Raw genomic sequence first — 21,189 nt, 5'->3', positions numbered from 1 at the left:
TTCTAGATTTGCATTGGTCATAGTGTTTTGTAACAGCAATCATAGGTGTAACTAATACACACTTTAACCCAAATGTGTGTTCCAAGAAATACTGTTTTAACTCATAAATTTAGAAAGAACAACAACAACAAAAAAAAAAAAACCACAAATAGGTAAACTGAGAAGTTTCTATTTCTTCTCTTTTTTCAGATACTTAGAAAAAAGAATTCATGGGCACTTAGGAGCAAAATACATTTCTACCACTATTATAGAGATAAAAACTAAAATTCTGTTAAATTAACTGTTATAAAATTTCTGGATCTCAGAGATGTCCCTCCTGGATTTGTATGTTATTAGAATGCCCACAATAGATTTAAGATTGCTACTTCTCTACAATTTGAGTTTGTGAAACAAAAATACATATTCTGTTACTATCCAAGTAAAGTATGTCTGAACATGGTTTAAAATAATGGAATTTTATATTTCTCTAAAACATCTGATTGGTACATACATCCAACAATAATAATACTGAAAAAAATAAAAGCTTTTTAGGTAATGTTGAACATCCTTAGCAATCTGGGAAATGCAAGGCAAACCTATTTTGAGATTCTATTTTACACATATCAGAATGACTAAGAACAATAATAGAAGTGACAGTTCATCCTGTCAAGAATGTGCAGAAGAGGAACACTCCTCCATTACTGTTAGGAGTGCAAACCTGTGCAGTCACTATGGAAATGAGTCACAGTGAAGGTTCCTCAGGAAACTATGAATGAATCTGCCTCAATATCCAGCTGTACCACTCTTTGGCATTTCCCAAAGGATGCTTCATCCTACTACAGGACTACCTCCTCAATCATGTTCATTGCTGTTCATAATAACCAGAAGTTGGAATCAGCCTAGATGCCCTTTAACAGAAGAATAGATAAAGAAGTTGTAATACATTTACCCAATAAAGTATTATGCAGCACTTAAAATGGCATCATGAAATTTGCAGGCAAATTTATGAAACTAGATTAAAAATCATCCTGTTAGAAGTAACCAAGACCCAGGAATATAAACATGGTATGTATTCACTGATATCTTAATATTAGCCATTAAATATGATACCCAAGCTGCAATCCATATACCCAGAAAAGTTAGACCCACAGACAGGGACTAGGGGTGGAGAATATTGATCATCATGGGAGGTGGAAAGGGGAAACAGAATAGATTTATGGACAGACTAGAGTCAGGTAAGGGAGACAAGAAAAGGAGGACCAGATAGGAAGAATGTGTGGAGATGGAATTGAGGGAAGGATAGAAAGGAGACACAGTTAGAAGTAAAGGGCATTTGAGGAGTGGTATGGAACCTTAATGCAGTGAAAACCTCCCAAAATATATGAAGATGATCCTAATGAAATCTCCAAAAAGTAAGGGAGATGGTACCCCAACTCACCATTTCTTGTCACCAAAAGAACTTTCTAATACCAATGCTGGCTTTCATCCAATTAAGTTAATCTGAAAGAGTCCCATGGAAATCTTCAAACAACTCAGGCTATTGCCAGGATGACATTACTCTCTAAAAACTGACTGCAATGCTCCATTACTGAAGGTAATACCCATATAACTCTTTGAACATGGAGAGGTTGAGGTGTGGCCTACCGAGAAACTTCACTCCTATGTTCTGGTGCCTTTGACATGGAAAGGTACTCTGCAGGCTGCCAAAAGAGAAATGTAAACACAAACCCCATCACAAAACCTCTGATCTACACTCTGTCTTGTATGCAAAGTCTGATAAGGCAATGGTGGCACAAATCTTGTGGTAGAAACCAACTAATGATGGTTATAATGATACTCATGAACTCACAGAGACTGAAGCAGTAATCCTAGGCCTAATTGGTCTGCACCAACTCCTCTAAGTATGGACTATAGCTTTCAGATTAGTAATTTCAGGATTCCTGAATGTGCAAATGAGTGTGGGTCTCTGAGTCTTCATGTCTTCTCTTGGTGATCTTTTATTTTTCTGTTGGCTTGAGTTGTCCAAATTTGGTATGATGTTTCTATCTTCTTATATTTTATTTCATTTCCTTTTTTTTACTCTTTGAAGCCTGTTCTTTTCTTTTTTTTATTTTGTTTTCTTTTTGAGATAGAGTTTCTCTGTGTAGCTTTGGGGCCTGTCCTAGAACTCACTTTGTTGACCAAGCTGCCCTCGAACTCAGAGAGATTCACTTGCCTCTTGCTCCCAAGTGCTGCAATTAAAAGCATGTACCACCACACCTGGCTGCCTGTTCTTTTCTAATGAGTGACAGAAAGGGAGTAGATCTGGATGGGAGAGGAGTTGAGGAGGAATTGGGAGGAGTAGAGGGAGGGTAAACTGTATTCAGAATATATTGTGAGAGTAAAGAATCTATGATTAATAATAAGGAAAAAGAATCACTGAAAAAATGTAGTTTCTAGAAAAATAGAAAAATGAGATTCACAAAATGATTTATATAGATTCTTTACTGCTTCGTAAATTATACACAGAAGCATTAAAAAATATAGTGATCTATTTTTAAATAGCATGTACATATCTAATCTCATATGAAAACAATATAAAGTTTGTATTGTTAAGAAATAGAGTAAAAATTGGTTAAATTGGTTAATTAAAGATAGAAGAGCTAGATAACAAGAAGCCTGCCACAGCCATACAGTTTGTAAGCAATACAAGTCTTTGTGTGTTTACTTGGTTGGGTCTGAGCAGCTGCGGGACTGGCATTTGAAAGAGATTTGCATAACCAGAAAACTCCAGCTACAACTTATAATGTAAGTTTTTATGTTACTTGCACATTTAATTAGTAAATGTTTTGCTTATGTAAATGAGTCTAGATATTTATTTTTGAGAAGCAATAGAAAATAAACTCAAATGAATATTTCAGAGTTACATAAATTGAAAAAAAATTTGTCATGATTTGTGATTCTCTTTGAGGAATAATAGTTCAGACAATAAAATAAACATTTAATTTATTGCTTCACATATTCAATGTGCATGAATAGTTACATCATTTAAATTTATGCTGTCCTTATGACTCTCCAAATGCAGAGTGTTTCAGGTTTAAAATATTTTTTCCAACCATTGCAAAAATAAAGTGGATCAATATACCAGTAAATAAGTTGTCAAAATATATTACACTATAACTTGCAAATATATAACAAGATGAATGAACTCTCTTTAGAAATAAAGAAAAACATATTTTAAATATTTTTTAAAAATGTATTACCCATAAATAGAAATTTTCCTGTATGGTGACTGGATGACTGTTGAATTTACTTGGAATCTTACTCATGCTATAACTTGTATTACTCCCCTCCCCCCCTTTTTTACTTCTTTCTTTTTAGACAGAAATTAGCTGTTAATGCTGTTTTAGGTACAATATCTTGTGTCTCTCCTCATAGCACACACACAAAAAGAAAAAAAGTCTTCTCTCCCTCCTAATTTTTCTTGATATCACTCAAATTCAATGTTTTTTGTTTGTTTGTTTGTTTTGCCTTTGTCTGTTTATCTGCTTAGTTTGCCAAGACTAGTTGGGACTTGAATTACTGCTCTCCACAGTATATGAAGGCTGAGGAAAAGCAAAGGAGTGTTGGAGAATATTATTTATATTATTTTAAGGTGTGTTACTTTTGTTTACATTGCATTTGTTTAACTCTGTGAAGCTGTGTTACTTTACCTGACTAAAACATCTGATGGTCTAATAAAGAACTGAACAGCCAATAGCAAGGCAGAAAAAAGGATAAGCGAGCTGTCAGGAAGAGAGAAGATATAGAAAGCGAAATCTGGGAGGAAAGTAAGAAGGAACAAGAGAAAACAAGAGGAGAACTTCAGGGGCCAGCCCCCTACCCCAACTATCCAGCTACACAGCCAGACATGGAATGAGAAGGAAAGAAAAGGTATACAGGAACAGAGAAAGATAAAAGCTATGGGCCTCAAGATAGATGGGATAATTGAAGTTAAGAAAATCTGGCTAGAAACAAGCCAAGCTAAGGCTGGAATTTATAATTAAGTGTAAGCCTCTGTGTGTGATTTATTTTGGAGTTGGGTGCTGGGCCCCCAAAGAGACAAAGAGTAAGAAAACAACCAACAACAAAGGAGAGTGTTTATTGAATAAGCCAACTTTGTTCTGTACCACTCAGAAAAAGATAAAATACTTGAATAGGTGGAGACATTTATTTTCACTGTAAATAATGAATGTGTGGTATAGTTTAACAAATACTGGGAAGCATAACGGAACAATATACTAGCAACAGCTGCATAATCTTAGGAAAATCATGCCTTCACATTAAAACTACAATTGATGTCTATCAGTAGATAAAACAGTGTTGGAATGAGGAGATGTTTAAGTTACTTTAAGGGAGAATTGTATGTAGAAGTCTTCTAGAATGAATTGAGAGACTTAAGTTTTATAAAAAAAAAAAAACTATTTCAATAACAATATCGAATGGAATAATTTGCATTACAGTAAAATAATTCTCAAAGACTTTGAAGTATAAATTTTAAAAAATGCCACAAAAATGTTAGATGAGAAATCATAATAGACCATCCAGAGTAGTGATAATATGCTACAGAACATGAATAATGAACAATAAAGATATAAGTAAAGAAAAGACATATATAAACTTGTATTAGATCAATATAGAATGTACCTATATTGATGTTAGTGACAGTCAAGTAATTTATAAATTAGAAACTGCAAAAGAAGAATAGAAACTCTAAAAAAAAATCTGTATAGTTTTAAGTGTTCTTGAACATCCAGATGTAGATTTACAAATATTAATTGGGCAAGACATATTGTCTGTCAAATAAAAACAATGACTGAAGATAAGTTTGCAAATGAAATTTGCCACAGATTTTACACAGAATAATGATAGTATCTTAGGAAATTTGTCCATATTCAGCATATTGTAAATAAGGAGGAGCCCACAAATAAAATAGAAATCATAGCTTCCATAGATCACTTTAGTAATACCAGAAAATCCAAAGTGGTGAAAATAGAATTGATGTATATCCAAACAAGATAAGTAATATGCAGAAGTTAATTATCATGGAAAAGTTTATTTAAATAACAGTGTTAAAATATGTTAGGGGAAGTATAATGAGTGATATTTTGCTGGGGAGTTGATGAAAAATTGAAATGGTTTGCAAGAAAATGGTGCAAACAAAGAAGTAAAATATGAATTTAGAGCTTGCTTTCCAAAACACAATGTGGAGCATTCAAGAACTATAAAAATGAGTCAATCCATTTCTTTATACTGACTTACTGGAATGTGGGCATTTTCCAGAGAAACAACTGTATTTAATTTCCAGTGTTTGAAAGCAAATATCATGTCGTTCACATTCAGCAACTTTCATTTCACCAATTGAAAACCATTCCCAAAGACTGTGTAATAGAAGAATAGGTCAACAAAAATATACTAGTATTATACATCCAATGTTATGATTCTATTCAATATTTACTATATTCTAGAATTTTACTGCATTTGAATCTCACCTCACATCAGCAATTGCATTAAAATTAAACAAATTGCTAGCAGCTGGGGAAATGTAAACTAATAAAGTTCAATTGGAAGAATCTATGCTATTTCTGAGGCTGGAATATACAGATAAGATGATTATATACTTTGAATAATTCTTGGATATTTTTGTTAAAAAATATTTAAATTCTGTTGTTACTTTAATGTAATAGATAAAATTAGGTGACATGATGCTTTAGCATTTTACCAAGTGCTCTCTCTCTCTCTCTTACACACACACACACACACACACACACACACACACACACACACACACACACCACGCATGATAATGTATTTAAATCATGGACACATGCCTATATATTAATGTATAAATAATACATACATCTGTGTATAAAACAAATCTAAAAGCACTTAGATTAAAATTTCCTAAACTAGCATAATTCTATCTATGTCTTAAATACCTTAAATAAATTGCCATTATATACACAAATAAGCATAGCTTTCACTCCTTATGAAAGAAGGTTCTTTTCCAAGTTCATGGACATCATATCAGAAAGGTAAGATTGGTCAAATTACATAGGTCAAATATCTGTCAGATGTCTGCCCCCAATTAATATATTTACAATATAACATTTGTACTTAAGTCTCAGGAAACATCTTGAAAGAGGGGTTGTAGTGGGTAGCTGTTCTCACCATGCCCTGAAACATCTACCCTAGTGAGGCAACAGGTAACTGTTATACCTGTCTATGACCTTGGAGTAAATGCCCTTGGGACATGACTGCTCAAGACCCTTAAGTCCTAGGATGGGTATATGTTGCATTCTCTTCACTACCTCATGGTTTTGGATCCTGGGACAGACTAAGGCAGATATCATCAGACAATAGCATTGGACTATTCCTCACCTTTCAGGATCCTGTGACAAATCTTCTATTTTGTCCTGTGAGTCTCCTTTTCCAAATAAATTTCTTTTACCCATTAAGCAGACTCAATGGCTTGCTAGCAATATGATTCCATAGGAAAGAAGTTGCTCAGCAGTTTAGAGCACTGACTGATGTTTCAGAGTAACCAGGTTCAATTCCCAGGTTGTCTGGACTTCAATCACACCAGGTTAAAAGATAAATAAATAAATATAAAGGAAAAGGTAACACATGACCCTTCTCCCTTTCATGCCTGGCTAGCTCAGTTGGTAGAGCATGAAACTCTTAATCTCAGGGTAGTGGGCTCATGACCCATGTTGGGTGCAAGATAATGAGATTATATCATTAGAAATCCATAGAGTCTACTTAATGGGCAAAGAAATTTATTTGGAAAAGGAATCTCAGAAGACAAAAGAGAGAGATTTGTCACAGGATCCTGGAAGGGTGAAGCATGGACCAACACTGTTCTCTGATGATATCTGCCTTGGTCTGTCCCAGCATCCAAAAACACAAGGTAGTGAAGAGAAAGCTGTATATGTGCATTCCAGGTCTTAAGGGTCCTGAGGGGCCATGCCCCAGGGCATGTACTTCAAGGTCATAGGCAGGTGTAACAGTTACCTGCTGTCTCACTAGGGTGGTGCTTTGGGGCATGGTGAAAACAACTATCCAGTACAAGGAGGTGGAAAAAAGAACTAGGGGTAGGAATAGGGAATGAATATGATCACAATATATTAAATTAATTTTACAAAGAATTAACATGAATATTATATTATTTTAAAAATCATTCATGTTAGTATTAGGAGACAGACATTTAAAGCTTTTAAACTAATCATGCAATTGAGGACAATAAATGTGTTTCATATTATGTGATTTTATACCATATTTGAATTCTGCCTCAAGAGTTATCTATATTTTTGTTGTTCAATGCATAAATTTAGAATGGGATAATGATATAATGATAAGCATAGCTGCAATCCAATATAAAACTTTATTTATATAAACATATCTATGCTGTGGATATCATTCTGTATAAATAAAACACTGATTGGCCAGTGGCCAGGCAGGAAGTATAGACGGGACAAGGAGAGAGGAGAATTCTGAGAAGTGGAAGACTGAGAGAGGGAGACACTGCCAGGGGCCGCCATGACAAGCATCATGTGAAGATACTGGTAAGCCACAAGCCACGTGGCAAGGCATAAAGGAATAGAAATGGGTTAATTTAAGATAGAAGAAGTAGATAACAAGAAACCTGTCATGGCCATACAGTTTATAAGTAATATAAGCGTCTGAGTGATTATTTTATTAGTTGGCTGTTGGACTGCCAGGGCTCAGTGGGACCTGGAGAGAAACTCTCCAGGTACATGTCTAGAAAATCAAAACCATTTATTATTTGCAGCTTTTTGAAGTATTGGTTACCTGTTTTCAATTACAGTCTCAAAAGATTAAATTGAACACTTCAGGAATAATGCATGCATGCACATAGTTAGCCATGCCAAGTAGCACAATACCATCTTCTGCTATCCAGCTTGCTACCTTACAACATAAAATCAATTCTGTTTTATCCAGCACCTTCACACTTAGTACCTCACCTCACCCACTTATTGGTCAAGTAATAGCCATCTCAGTTATGAAATGAGCCCTGATGGATCACAGTGCTAAAGTTCAAGTGAAATTTAGTTTATTTAGCAAAGGTAAAATCAATAACTTTTTGGAGAAAGATCACATTAGCAATCTTTTAAATAATAAACTATGATGTTTATTTATAATTTTTTCCTTTACTACTCATTACTACTGATGATCTCTTGCTCAGCTTATGTATGAACTAAACTTTAGCAGAAGTATGTATGTGTAGGTGAAAATAAAATGTGAGAAACTCTCTGCAATTTCATGAAACCACCTATGGTCTCAAAGGCTGTCCAGCAGGGATAGGGACTCCCTATCTGTGGACTACATTATCATTTCTGTCTCTAAAATGTTACCTGAAAAAGAATGTGAAAGCAACAGTTTCCAAAAGAATAAACCATGAATATAAATTAATATTGATAAAGAGTAGTAGCTTTTTCTTTTTAAGCATTTATCTTAATGACTGAAAATTAGGAATGTACATAGTTACTAACAAGCTTCAAATTGTTTAATTATTAATCTGCAAAATAGAGTACTCCTAATGCATGATATTGCCATCATAGTATACTCTGGAGTGTATACAGATATAAACTATGAAAATGTGGGTTCTAATGATTTTGTAAAGTGATTAAAGTATAGACAGAAAATGTAATTTTTATTTTTAATTTTTCATATGTATAGATTTTTCTGGGAATGTATTACTCTGTACAGCTTGTATGTCTTGTGTCCTTGGAGGTCTATCATACATACTCCTTGGACATGTGTCCTCCATACTTTGGTTTCAAACAGTTGTGAATAAGCAGAAAATTAAGTGTTAGTAATTGAACTGTGGTCTTCTGTGGGCACAAAAGTACCTCCCTGAATACACAGGAGCAGGCAGGTACACTCAGTTCTAGGAACAGTGGCAGGAAAGAAGAACATCTAGCAATACCAGCTCAGGGAGAACAGACATTCCCCAGTCTCCCGATCTCCTGTGGTGAAAAAGCAAAAAGCTTTATTCAAACCTTCTGTATTGAAAGCAGAAATTTGACAAACTGTGTAGGCAAGAATGGAAGTGGCCAACCAGAGAGGCATTATGGGAAAGATAGTTTGTAGTAGCATGCCAATATAGAGAAAAACAGCTTGGGAAATGAAGTCTGAAACACAGTGATGCTCTAGAGAAGGGCACACTGGGAAATGTAGTGCATAGAAGCAAGACAGCATAGGCAAGCTGGTATGGAGAAAAGGCAGACAAACTGGGACAAACACTTCTAAATGCTTAGCTTAAAACTGTGCTTTCTTCCAAGCACTGCTAAAAAGCCTGGCTTTACCTCCAAAAAAACAAACAAGTCATCATAAGCTTGTCTCTCAGGAGATATTTAAAATACTAATACAGTTTGTCAACCAGCCACTTTAAAATCCTTAAAACAGCATAGGAGAGCAGTTCATAAACTGAAAATTGCTTTAGATATGAAAAAAGCTTATGGACAAACATAAAAGTTCTTTGCCTCTTGAACAAACAGCCTGCAATGAATGATTCCCGTGCAAATCTAGTAGGAAGACATGGAAATAGGCATTCAAAAAGAAACAACTGCTTCACAGATGGGGATCAAACTCCAGAAAATCTAGCTGTATCACAAACTAGTCACTTCACTTGAATGTTCTCTATGAGAAAACAATGCAAAATCAGAATGCTTGCTCAGTGAATGCACTGATGTTTTTGAGGAACAGGAAAAATAGTACAAAATACAAAAGGTTAAAAAGCTACAACTACAATCTGAGCCAAATAACTCATGTCAGAATATATCAGAGCTGCTAATAATAATAATACCAGGGGTTGAGAAGCCAATGAATGAGGTGAAAGTACTAAATCATGAAAATGTTCTTCCTCACAGTAAGCTATTGAAGGATGAGTTTTATGAAACAGCATCTATATTCTTGACTCCTTTCAACAGTAGCACTTTTGGTGAACAAATAACATTAACAGAAATACTGGGCTATTAAAAATCTATCAGAAACATCAGCACTAACAAAAGAACTCACAGCAAATAATGCTTTAAAATTAATAAGAGGAAAAATCGAGGGTTTGGGGATGAGTGTGGAACAGCGGAATGTCAGCTTCAATGACACTCCTCTAGAGGAACTGGAGTGAGAGGCAGCTAAAACAATTTTCCTAATATTGAGGTTCCATCTTGCAGTCTTGGGTTAGTAGGAGAATAAGGAGACCTCCAGATTGCTGAGGTGTTTGGGATGAAGTTTCAGCAATGTTTCTGGTACACAGGGGAACCTGCCAAAGGCTGCATGTCTGGAGCCCCAATCCAACTTAGACAATTATCTTCTCCTGATGGGAAACTGACTGTTGTGGAGTTGCCAGCTGAGCAATTGAGAAACAAAATTTTCGTTAGGAGTTTTTTCTCCTCATCTCTTTTCTTCCTGTTTGGGTTTGCTGTAAACTGAGATAACTCTTAATAGAGTTTGTATAAAAGATCTGGAATGTATAAAGTACTGTTTAACAACAGAAATCACTAAATCCCATGGTTGGAGAGCCATTAGAGTATTAGACTCTCATTTCAAACGCTCAAGAATTCAGAATGATTATCAAAGCTGACTTTAAACTCTGAACTTTACTATAAACTCTGAACTTTGAAATGATTTGCTTACTTCCTGTCTTGATAATAGAGTCTTTATAATAGTTCTATAAAATTCTCTTAAATAAAAGTTTGGTAAATAGTGATTCTAAGAATTTTTTTCTAAGAAAGTAGTCCTATAGAATGTAAGTTGATATTAGGGTCAAATAAGCTTTAGTATAAGGATATTGTGTGAGTCTTTCTAATGCTTCTAAGAAGTATATTTGCTAAGGTAGTTCTATAGAGTTTCCTTAAAAGTATAAGCTTGCAAGAAGTATAAATAACTATATGTTGAATATGAGTGAGTGAAAAGTGTAAATGCTGAATGTGAGTCTAAATGCTTAATGTAAGCTAGCAAAAGAGTATAAATATGCACAGTGATAATAGTTCAATTAAGAGAGTTGTAAATATGTATGGTGAGATTTATACCAGAATTATGTTGAAGTTAGCCGGGCGGTGGTGGCGCATGCCTTTAATCCCAGCACTCGGGAGGCAGAGGCAGGTGGATCTCTGTGAGTTTGAGGCCAGCCTGGTCTACAAAGCAAGTTCCAGGAAAGGCGCAAAGCTACACAGAGAAACTCTGTCTCGAAAAACCAAAAAAAAAAAAAAAAAAAAAAAAAAAAGAATTATGTTGAAGTTAATGAACCAGTGTGGTGATGTATTGTATCCTCCAATATACTGTATCTCCCAATAAAATAAAACTTGCCTGGAGATCAGAGGAAAAAGCCAACCTAGTAAACATAGAAGTCAGATAATAGTAGCACACACCTTTCATCCTATCACTTGGCAGGCAGGGATCTGTCTGGATCTCTGTGAGTTCAGGGCCACACTGGGAACAGAGCCAGGTCTGGTGGCACACACCTTAAATTCCAACACTAGTTAACCATGGAGGTCTGGAGGTCTGTACAAACAGACAGGAAGTGACAGAGCTGGGCAGGAAGAGGAAGTGATGTAGCTGGGCATATAGAGCAAATAAGATGACAGAACAGCAAGGCAGATAGGTGTGGGTAGACAGGAAATAGCTTGTTTTTAGAAGCTGTGGAGTTGGTGAGGTAAGGTTAGCTGTGGCTTTCCCTAATTCTCTGACTACACAAGTTTTCACCCCAGTATCTGGCTCTATTTTTTTTATTTAATAAGACTGTGTAGCAAGAATCTTAAATGGTCTTATTAATAAAATCAAACCTGAGTCCAGTTATTGGGGTGAATGCTGGAAGACCAGAGAAGCAGAACAAGCCACAGCCACCTCACCTTGCCAATTCCCCAGCTGATCCTGTTTCCTCAGACTGGAAACTTCTGAGTCCTCATCCAGAATGAATCTCAGCTGAACTGTTGCTCAAAAACTTAAAAGCTTAACCAGCTCTAGTTCCTGGTCCTCATGCCTTACATACCTTTCTGCTTTCTGCCATCAATTCCTGGGATTGAAGGCATGTGTCACCATGCCTGGCTGTTTCCAGTGTGTTCTTGAACTCACAGAAATCCAGGTGGATCTCTGACTCTGGAATGCTAGGATTAAAGGCATGAATACCACCATTTTCTAGCCTCTGTATCTAGTGGCTGTTCTGTTCCCTGGCCCCAGATAAGTTTATTAGGGTGCACAATATTTTGGGGAACACAATACCACCACAAGACTGCTTAGAAATTAGTCTACAATTGGAGATTAAATGCGGCAAGAATTCACTAAAAAGCTGCTTGTGGCCTAACAGGCCACACTACGTAGGCTGGAGCTGCACACATGTGGCTTGATTCTCACTGACTTTTTCTCTCCTGGTGGGTGGTGGGATCTCTGGACCCATCTCAAACTGCCACCACATTAGGTAGCTTCTTTGAAATTCCCTTAGACTTCTACTGTTCTATGCAGTTGACGGACTTGGTAAGTCAAGACATCTTCAAAGGAAAAATTAGTTAAAAGAGAATTTTTACCACATTAAAAAATGGGAAACATTTTTACAATGAAAGGAATTTGGTCTCTGTTGATAACACATTAGGCAGTCTGAAAATGGAACAATTAAATGAGAGTATAATTAATGTTGATGGGATGTACATAACCCATCAATTATGAATATTATTTGTTTGATCATTTTGTTTTAGCATTAAAAAGATTGGTCAATTTGAGTGCCAAGATAAAAGCTTTAGAAAAACCTGTTTAAGTGAATTATAAAGAAATTCAGACCCAGACAGGAGAATTTAAAGGTGAACCTATGTCAGGATTAACTTTAGAAAAACCTGTTAAAATGAATTATAGAGAAATTCAGACTCAGAGAGAAGAATTAAAAGTGAAATTATATCAGAATTGGGTTACACAGTTATAATTTATAGATTTAAAGAAGCTATGGTATTATATAGCAGCATTCCCCATTTCTAAAGCAGAAGTTAAACTTGTGTTTAACTTGTAATAGAATTATCCCTCAGGACTGGTAAGATTTAACTACAGCTGTCCTAGAGTCTAGACCAAAATTACAGTGGAGAACATGGTGGAAAGAGGATCCTAAAACTATAGAACAATGTTATAAGACTGGAGGTGTGGAAATTTCCAAGGTCAGCTTCTTGGAGAAGGCGATTATGCTGATATACAAAGACAATGTTTATATGATAACCAAACACTAATTCTATGCCACAGAGCAGTATGAATGCATGGGAAAGAATTCAGGATGCAGGGGAAAATGACTCATTTATAAAAGTTATACAAGGCCCCAGAGAATCCTTCACAGATTTCTTACAATGTCTGTCTTCAGCAGTAAATAGAATGATATTAAATTCAGAAGCTAGAGAGATAATAATTGAATCTTTGGGTTTTAAGAACATGAATGCATCATTCAATAGGGTAATCAGGCAATTAAATGAACTGAGTAATCTGCTCAAAACCTTAGAAGGTGACAAGGACTTAAATAGTCCAAGACAATTATCAACTGAAGCTGAAAGAAAATTTTACTTAGTGGAAAAGAAAGTACAGGAAGGACATGTGGATTGTGTGGATCCAAAGCTTGATTTTATTTTGGTTATTTTACCCTCTAAGCATTCTCCTACAAAATTTTAATGCAGAGGGAAGATATTATATGGAATGGCTATTTCTAGCAAATAAACAGAGTAAAATTAAAAAACTTATGTAGAAAGTATATCTGACTTGATTATAAAAGGAAATTTGAGCTGTTTTATTTTAGCAGGAAGAGATCCAGTAGAAATTGTAGTACCTTTAACTAAGGATGACACTGACAAATTATGGGCAGAGAGTGAACTGTGGTAAAGAGCTTGCAGTAATTTTTTTGGTTGAGATTAACAGCAAATATCCCAAAAGTCACAGAATTTGTCATATAAAGAGAGTTGATTGGATTCTCCCTTGCATTGTATGTGAAAAACCCTTATCTAGAGTCCATACATTTTATACAAATGCAAACAAACAAGGAAAGGAGGTTACAAGTCAGAAAATTTAAGTAGTTCAAAGTCCTTATAATTCTGTGCAAAAATCAGAATTATATGCTATTCTGATTGTATTAATGAATTTTTCAGAACCTTTCAACATAATACTGACTCTCAGTATGTTGAAAGAGTGGTATTACATATTGAGACTGCAGAATTTATACTTGATGAGTCAGAATTAACTTTGCTATTTATTCAGTTACAAGATATAATCAGTAATAGGAAGCATCCCTTATATATAACTCACATCTGATCCCCTGCAAGACTGCCAGGTCTTCTAGTACAAGGTAATGATGAGATTGATAAACTGTTGAAAGGAGATATGCTGGAGGTCTCAGAATTTTATAAAGAACATTATGTCAATAGTAAAGGTTTTAAAAAGGAATTTTCCATAACCTGACAATAAGCTGAGGAAATGGTAAGGAAATCTCCTACTTGTTCTTTTTAAAATCAGACTCCACTACCAGCAAGATGTAACTCAAAGGGTACTCAGAGGAATAAAATTTGAAGATTGATGTGGTTAATTTTGCAGAATTTGGAAAAATTGAAAGATGTACACCACACTATTGATACTTATTCAGGATTCCAATGGACACCTTTTTTTGAGTTCTGAAAAACTGATTTGGTAATCATGCATTTGCTAGAAGTTATGGCCATAATGAGTATACCTGCACAAATTAAAACTGACAATGCTTTAGCATTGGTAAAATATAAAGTTTTTTGCTTATTACAATATAAAGAATATTACAGGTGTGCGTGTAGGATTACTACAAGCCAAGCAGTTATAGAAATCTAAAAGATATACTAAACAAACAGAAAAAGGTAATAAAATCCCCCAGAAATAGATTACATAATGCTCTATTAACTTTGAGTTTTGTCAATGCATATGAAAAAGGAACAATAGCTGTGGACAGACATTGAATAATAGAAAAAACTACAGAATTAAATGACCCTATATAATTTAAGGATGTACATTCTCAGAATGCAAACCAAGATATGTGTTACATTGGGGATGGGGTTTTACTTTTGTTTCTATAGGAGAAGAAATGCTATGGATACCATCAAAATTGACAAAGGTTTGCTTTGAACAAGAGAGACCTCTTAATTAGAAGAGGTGATAGTTCTTCAACCAGTGTGACCATTCAATTTAACTTAACTTATACCAGTAACACATGCTTTGTATTTAATCAGATAAAATTTGCCAAAAGGGAACTTCTCCTAGGCTTGAGAAAAGGTTTTTGTTTTTGTCTTTCAGGAGATTGAAGGCTAAGTAATCTGAAGAACACTGGACAAATGAGACATCTGAAAAACAGAGACAAATCATCCAGAAAAAAAATGTACCAAGAAAAAGAGTACTATTGGTATATCATTTATAAAATTTCATAAGTCTTACTAAATGTTTGTTTCTGCTGTTTTCTACAAACACTTAACACAAATGGTCTTTTTGTAGTCCCAGTTCAATTAAAATTAAAGATGGCTTTGGAGTCGGAGAATAGCTCCCTCCTTTTCTGAACCCAAGCGTAGTTGTTAAAAGGAAAATTCAAATCTGTGTATCATGTCAGAAGAGTCATCTGATATGGGACAGAAGAAAACCAAAAAAATTAAGGGACTATTCAATTGTCACTAATCTCATAATTCTTTGGTTCTATTTGATTCCTTAACACTTTTCTTAAGGTATAAATTTTATATCAATATTTATAAGACTAATACATACAATATATTTAAACTTTTGTTATGATATTAATGGTCATGTAGAGTACTAACTAATTCTAAAAAAAGGGCTTCATTTAGCTGCCTATATATGTTTCTGTGTTTTAGTCTCTATCAGTTTTCTGCAGGGAATGATGACCACACCTGACAGCAAATTTGAAGTCTCCAAAAAGATGATGGAGCCCCATATGATGATTCCACATGGATAGTAATAATACCACTAAGCTGACAAACATCACCCAAAGATGAGCTTTGGACTGCTCAGTACAATTTTGAGATGACTAGCCTAGATGATCCAGCCTCATAGACTATTCAAGCAATAACTTGAGATAAGCCCTGCACTCCTATATTATATAGAGACTGGACAACAAATGATACAGCTACCTCTCCCAGGACTTGACAATTAATCCAAAATTTTTCTTTTCATGATCCCCTAATGATGCCTTTGCCCAAAAACAGCCAGAAGGAAATTTTTAAAACATGACACCCACATTCCCAAGAGATGGTTGGGTGGTTTTGGTCTTTCAATGGGTTTTGGATAATTGTCATTGTCTAGGATGGTTGGTTACAAGTTGTTACTGTTAATGGTCAGGAAAAAGACCAAACAAAGGAGATTACATTTAAGGTTCTTGTTCAAAGAAAAAAGAGGATATAGATAAGTGGTAGATTATTGAATCTACTCTGAAGAGAAAAAAGAGTATATAGATATGATATCGATAAAAAGGTAGATTATTGAATCTACTTTTAAAAGACAACTACCAGTTTTAAATACTTTACATTGGATTGGATTTTTATATATTGTATACAAATTATAAATATTGAGACTGATATTGTTAAAAAATGCTATACATATATTTCTAATCTTGTTCAGGATATTGTACCTATAGAGTTCATTTAACAATGTACTGCAATTTGCTAATCCTTGAATGTTATTATTACTGACTATTAGGATATAAAGAAATGAAAGTTAGTGGTTAGACATTACAATTGAACTTGTAGTCATATTAGGTATGTTTTTAAGGTCAATCAGAGATATATTTTAATTTTAGATAGGCAGGTCATCTTCAAACCCTTCAGAGAGCTACAGAATATGGCATTTAAAATGTTTTAATAACAGATTTTTTTTTCTTTTTTTATGTCTATGAGACATGTCTGCTCCTGGCAGCACCAATCTACTTCAGGAAAGATATGGGCATTGAAGAAACTATATGTGGAGTTAACTTACATTGTGGCAAAAATTAGCCATTGGGCAAGAATGTGCCCTCGTATCAACTGCTGACAGTATGCTATCCAAAGTAGACAAGCAGGATACACACACACACACACACACACACACACACACACACACACACACACATACACACACAAAGGACTACCAATTCTTGCCAAGACAAGTGTGGTTGCAGCAGCTTTGGCAACAGGCATCCTCTGAGGCCAGTACAATGTAGCACCATCACTGAAGTGGCTTTGCAATCTAGAAAAGGTACAATGCCCCTTTCTTCAAAGGCAGCTGAACAGGCAGTAGACCGATGGCTCCTGATGTGCAATGTAAGAGTCGCTGGAACAGTCATTCTTGGAGGAGTAACTATGCTGACCAATTCTGGCCTCTCTATGATAGACTGGCATTTAATAAAGGAGATAAAGCCATCCACAAGTAGTTAAGAATGGGAAACAGAATTCCAAAAATACCAGCAACTTCCAGAATGTAAAATCCTGAATCATGACAGGACACTGGCAGAATTCAAGTTTATCTGGTTCTTTGAATACTGGCACTGAATGTGGGGTTGAGCTGTAGGCTGTGTGTACATCCTGCTTCACAAATGAGTCTGTCAGATACACTAAGCCTGTAGGCTGAAGATGATGCCCCAATATTGCAGAGAAATCTTGAGTGACTGTCCAAGCAGCTGGCTGTTTCTGTCATAACTTACATTTTTTTGGAAGTTGCTTGTTTGCACTTCCTATTTTTCTAGGTAATATTATTTCCTTCTTGCACCTCTGAGGGAGTTGAAAATTAGATTGTTATAGTTACAGTTTTCCTTATTAATAAATTCAGAAAAGAAACTCACTAAGAGGTGTTAAGTATGTAAGTTTGAAAGACATCATAAGATAGTTTTCTGTTGGTAATGCAAGATAGGATAGAAAGTGAATTAGGTACATTTTGGACTCACCAAAATAAATTAGGTAATGAAATATTTTCACTGAATTTGTCAAATGTAAATGGTTACACATTTTTTATGTATTTATTGCTTGTACATATTATATATAATTGTACTTATTGTATATAGTTTTTCTCATATTAGTTACAATTTTTTATTTTTTATTAGACAAAAAATGGGGAAATGTGATGATGTATTGTGTCCCCCAATATATTGTGTCTACCAATAAAATTTACCTAAGGATCAGAGGAAAAGGCCAGCCTAGTAAACACAGAGGTCAGGCAATGGTAGCACACACCTTTCATCCTATCACTTGGCAGGCAGGGATCTGTCTGGATCTCTGTGAGTTCAAGGCCACACTGGGAACAGAGCCAAATCTGGTGGCACACACCTTAAAGAACTTCCAACACTAATTAACCATGGAGGTCTGGAGGTCTGTACAAACAGACAGAAAGTGACAGACCTGGCCAGGAAGAGAAAGTGATGTAGCTGACAGATAGAGCAAATAAGATGACAGAACAGCAAGGCATATGGGCATGGGTAGACAGGAAGTAGCTGGCTTTTGAAAGCTGTGGAGTTGGTGAGGTAAGGTTAGCTGTGGCTTTCCCTATTTCCCTGATCTCTCAGGTTTTCATCCCTATATATGTCTCCATGTTTTTATTTAATAAGAGCATTTAGAAATTTGCCTACAAAAAAGCTAAGGGAATCTTTAAGTTGGATATAATTTATTGGATGCAGTTTGAATCAAGAATTTAAGTTGAAAAGGGGCTTGGCTAAAAATGTTACAGACATCTTAAGAGCGATTCCAAAAAAGATATGCCCACTCTATCATTTTCTGTTCCTGTACTGGGAGGTGTAGCAGTTATGGATATTACTGTGGTGGTTGTAAGCTCAATAGGAACCTGGCCCAGAGCTAAGTAAGCTCAGTACTTCCTCCTACCAGAGGCTGAGAGTCAATGATAGGCAACTTTCTCTTGATAGCTTCCAGCCTAAGCATAATAGAAGAAATTATCATGGAGAAGGACCTAAGATAGATCTCAGTCTATCAGAGGGGCCTGAGGAGCTCTTTAAAAAATAAAGAGGGACCTGTGAGAGCCCACAAAGTTTTCCTATTTAGATCTGAACTAACTTGCTTTACACAGCAGGGCAGTTATAGGGGATGGCTTGACCACGTGCTTGTCACCAGGTGTCTGAGATGGTCTGCACTTGGCTGTGCTCGGGAGGGGTCTTTTGCTCCACTGCTTGGCATTCCTTTAAAAGCCCTTTGGCAGAGACAGTCAGGGCCCAATGGATTAGGATCCAGGCCCTCCTGAGGCTGTCCTGTGTTTTCTGTCTGTCTCTCTCTAGATATACTTCTATCTAATATTTCCTGCTGCTCCTGCTCAAGTACCCTGGAGAAAAGTGGGGGTGGGATGGCCCCCCACAGTCCTCACAAAAAGCATTAAGTACTCTTACCTACTGAGCCATTTCTCCAGTCTACAAATGCTGTGAATTTTAGTCGCCTAGAAGCCTTTACCGATATTCCACTTAAGGCAAAACCTTTGATAGCATCAATTATGTTACTTTATTTTTGTTTGAATTCTAGTTTATATTTTTCAGTTTTTTTTTTTAAACTCTCAAATGTTTTTTCCCTCAGTTTATAATGCAAAATATTTGCCCAGGGATCAAGTCACTAACGTTCCAACATGAAGGGTAGAGGAGCTCACAGACTGCCACCCAAGGTGTGGAGCTTTTGAGAGTCGATGGCTACTGGGGGAATGATAGTAAGTCATCTTCAGGAGTGCTGTCCTTGGTAGGTTTCCCTTACCATGTCAGGAAGCCCTACATCTATTTGTAAAGAGACAATACAAATTAAAAGAAATAAGTTTTTAAAATAGAAAGAATGTCATGACATTTACCTAGGAAAAATTGTAACAGGCAGGAGGAAGTGGGAGGAATTTATAGTAAGCATATAAAAATTCATTGTGTATGTGCATAAAATAATCTACAAATTGAAAATATATCTTATAAAAATTAACAAGAATATATGGTGCTGGAGTGATGTCTCTGTAATTAAGAGTATTGGCTGATCTTCCAAAGGATCCAGGTTCAGTTCCTGCATGAACTTGGTGGCTAACAACCATATCTAACTCCAATTCCAGGAAATATAAGGTCCTCCATAGGTACCAGACACACATGAGTTCCACACATACATGTAGGCAAAAATTCACACACATAGAACATTAAAAAATAAAAAATATTTATGAAGAAGCTAAAAAGTAAAATAAAAATATATTCATACAGTAGACCTTAAAAGGACAATACATTACAAAGGTATAGGTGCTTTTCCAATTTTTGAATTTGACACAATTATTATTTGTAGATATGTGGGGAATTTTTCATCTTTGGTCTGCCAGGGCATCAATGTTGATATATTTTTTCTTGGCCTCCTTTTTCATTATTTATTCTGAGGTTTTGAAAGCCTATCTGGAGAGAAAAGAGGATAATGTGATAAAAAGGATTAAATGGGATAGGGGATAGGAATTAAGCATATAAGAAGGAATGGGGGAAGAGTTAAATAACACTACAAGCATTTAGAGAAATTCCTGTGTGTACATGTGTACGTGTGTGTGTATATGTGTACGTGTCTGTGTACGTGTGTACATGTGTGTGTACATGTGTGTACATGTGCACGTGTGTGTGTGTATGTGTGTGTACATGTGTGTGTGTCTATAAACAGACATTAAAATGAGTTATCAGATGTTAAGGAAGGATAACACCCCAATAAGACACTACATACTAGAAATGAAAATCTTTTTAAAATGATTGGATTATGTGGTTTTTTTTTTTTTTTTTTTTTTAGTTGTTGGCCATAGGACAAATCTCTGTCACCTGCCAGTCCCACAGCTACTCAGAACAAACCAAGTAAACACAGAGATTTATATTGCTTATAAACTGTATGGCAGTGGCGGGCTTCTTGCTTACTGTTCTTATAGCTTAAATTAATCCATTTCTATAAATCTATACCTTGCCACGTGGTCATGGCTTACCAGCGTCTTCACATGCTGCTTGTCATGGCGGCAGCTGGCAGTGTCTCCTCCCACCTTCCTGTTCTCTCTATTCTCCTCTCTGTTAATTCCACCTATACTTCCTGCCTGACCACTGGCCAATCAGTGTTTTATTTATTGACCAATCAGAGTAATTTGACATACAGACCATCCCACAGCACATGGGATCCCATTAACCCCCAAAACATTAATATCTATTGCCATTTTTCTTGTTTACTCTCCAAAAGTTTATAGTAATTT

The sequence above is a fragment of the Peromyscus leucopus genome, chromosome 8a (genome assembly GCF_004664715.2).
Source record: "Peromyscus leucopus breed LL Stock chromosome 8a, UCI_PerLeu_2.1, whole genome shotgun sequence".
In the NCBI taxonomy this organism is placed as follows: domain Eukaryota; kingdom Metazoa; phylum Chordata; class Mammalia; order Rodentia; family Cricetidae; genus Peromyscus; species Peromyscus leucopus.
Note: the sequence above shows the minus strand (reverse complement) of the source record.